Source organism: Impatiens glandulifera, chromosome 1, assembly GCF_907164915.1.
Source record: "Impatiens glandulifera chromosome 1, dImpGla2.1, whole genome shotgun sequence".
In the NCBI taxonomy this organism is placed as follows: Eukaryota; Viridiplantae; Streptophyta; class Magnoliopsida; order Ericales; family Balsaminaceae; genus Impatiens; species Impatiens glandulifera.
Genome location: NC_061862.1, coordinates 43,371,187 through 43,373,767, shown reverse-complemented (window position 1 = coordinate 43,373,767; position 2,581 = coordinate 43,371,187). Strand labels below are relative to the sequence as shown.

The following is a 2,581-nucleotide window of genomic DNA, read 5'->3' as shown; positions in this document are numbered from 1 at the left end:
CTGATAAGAATAATAATGGTTGATTTATGGTCATAGATGTTTGCCTAACTTATGTGGGTATTTGGTGGAGAGAAAGAGAGCAATAATTTAATCCATAAGGGATTGGCCATTACACCAGTAACCAATAAGACTTGAAAATATTAGTTGGAGAAGCATGAGTGACCAAACCCTAGTGGCCTGCACCATCATCATGCAACCCTCTTCAACTTTGTACATGCAATTTTCACATCATTCATGTTCTTCTTAAAACAAATATTACATTTTTACTTCTTTCAAGATCCTTACTAAAACTCGGTATGTTCTATTGATGCCCATGTCTAGTTGTTGAATATCGTAAGTTTAGAGCGTGATTAGACTAGATCGACCGGTTTTATGGCTTGTGGGATAGTCTTGCGATTGTCACGTAGATAAAATGTTAAACTTTGTATTAAAAGAATGGTCTTGAACACGACTTCTAAACCAATATCTAGATTAAGGTCTCATCACATTAGGAAGTGTCACGACAATTTGCGAGCTATAATAAAATAAAAAATTGTATTTTTCACAAGTCAACTCCATCATGCAATAAAAAAACCCTAAAAATTATATTCATTTGCCTGACTATTTTGAACCTTAACAAAAACAAAGAGGGGAAAAACCATGCATGACATGAAGAATTGCCTCATCAATGACTAGTAAATGTTTGAAATGAAATATTCCCCACAAATGGAAACTCATCTACCGTATAACTCCGACGCATCAACCCAACCGACTTCAAAACTCTCGCCAACATCTCCTGACTTTCTCCTCCCGTAACCGCCACAGAAAGTGTAGCTGGTCGAAAAACTTGCGCCACCCTCTTCAAAACCCTAACAATGTGATCGCCACCCTCGCGAACCGACACGTTACACTCGAAGCTAGCGTAACTATATCCCTCCTCGGGAGTCACGTGAACGGTCGAGTACCGATCACTCTCCATCCCATTCATCGAGTATCCACAAGGATCGAAAGCAAAATCACTAACAAACGCATTTGGATTAATCTCTCGAATTCCCGTCACATCCGACATCTCTTTCCCCGCCATATCCCCTTTCTTGAGTACTCCCCGAAAGAATTTCCGGGCGAGAACCGTGTCTAACTCGGTCATACACACTTCCATGGTGTAAAACTCGTTCTCAATTTCCACCATATTATCGGTGGCTGTGAAAACATGCCATGAAATGGACGAAGATGGCATGATTGAGGCTTTTTTGTAAATAAGATGAGTTGGTAAACACTCTTTATGTAGAAAACCTCTTCTTTGAAGCTTGTATGTGGGTATGGTTGCGATTCAGGGAAGATGAAACTACCGCGGGTGTACCTACACCCGCAAAGAGAGAGTCCAAGATCATTAGCGTATAGGATAAATGGACGGATGGATTTGAGTAGTTGAGTGGTCCCACATGTTTTGATGATGATCTTTGTCGGATATACGAACAGGCTTGATTCGGAAAGCACGTAGGAATCGAAGTAGTGATTACCCATTGCTGATACTACGGTGCACTGTACGGCATGTAGTACTTTCTCTATTGAATCGAAGTTAAGTCGCCGGAGACCAATTCCTCCGGCGAATGGATCGTCGCCGGAAAACTGGAGCTCTAGTCTCTTTTCGAATCCTTCAAACCCAGCCATCGAGATTAAGAGAATCAATTCTAAATGTAGCAAGAGAGAGAAGATGAAGAAGGAGGGTGGGAGAGAGATGGTGGGAAAGGGATGATATATATATAGTGGGGGATGGAGAATGACATGAAGAAATCTTATTTGAAAATTGAAACAATTTCATTAACCCATCTTCTTTTGATATTTAGGTTCGAATTTGGGGTTATTTCAATGCTACTAGTACAGTTCGATGCTACATGTATTGGTAGTTCAGGAATCCATTAAGAAAGTGTCATATGTATAAAGAGAAAAAAATTAAGAAAAAAATTAACGAATGAGAGGTGATGCTTTACTTTTGTGTATAGGTGTCACTTCATGAGTGTGATACATGTAGTGTCTGTACATGTAGCATCGAATTAACCCTCTTTGTTTATTAATTTTTTTTTGTAATGTGGTGTTGATTTAATGAATACAGACCATGCATATACGTGTAACATCGAACTAACCCGAATTTAGATAATTTTCATTAAATATTGTTCGAATTATCCCAATTTTAATAATGTAAGGAGTCTTAAAAATAAATTAATTTATCTTACATAAAAGAATGTCAATTTTCTATCTTTTGAATTTTATATCCCTACCCATTACAAATTCTTAAAAGATAATTTGTTAAACTTGTATATTTTGAAGAAAAAAAATTACTAAATTTAGAAAATAAATATGTCAAAAATTATACCTCATACACAATAGAAATCTTTGTAAAAATAAATACCAAATTTATATCTTTTTCAATTTTTCTAAATTTTTTTCTAACATCATACACTTTTTTAGTCACTTACCACATTATAATTTAAAATTGGTAGCTATAAAAAAATACACAATTTAAAAAAATATATGTCCAAGACGTGTGTAAATATTTTTATTTGTGTCACTAATTAATTAATTAATTAAAAAATGATACGTC

At 35.8% G+C, this 2,581-nt stretch overlaps 1 pseudogene; it reads right to left on the bottom strand.

Annotated features, from left to right (window-relative positions):
* Positions 1-557: 557 nt before the first annotated feature.
* On the bottom strand, positions 558-1,809 carry LOC124926119 (annotated as a pseudogene).
* Positions 1,810-2,581: the final 772 nt, after the last annotated feature.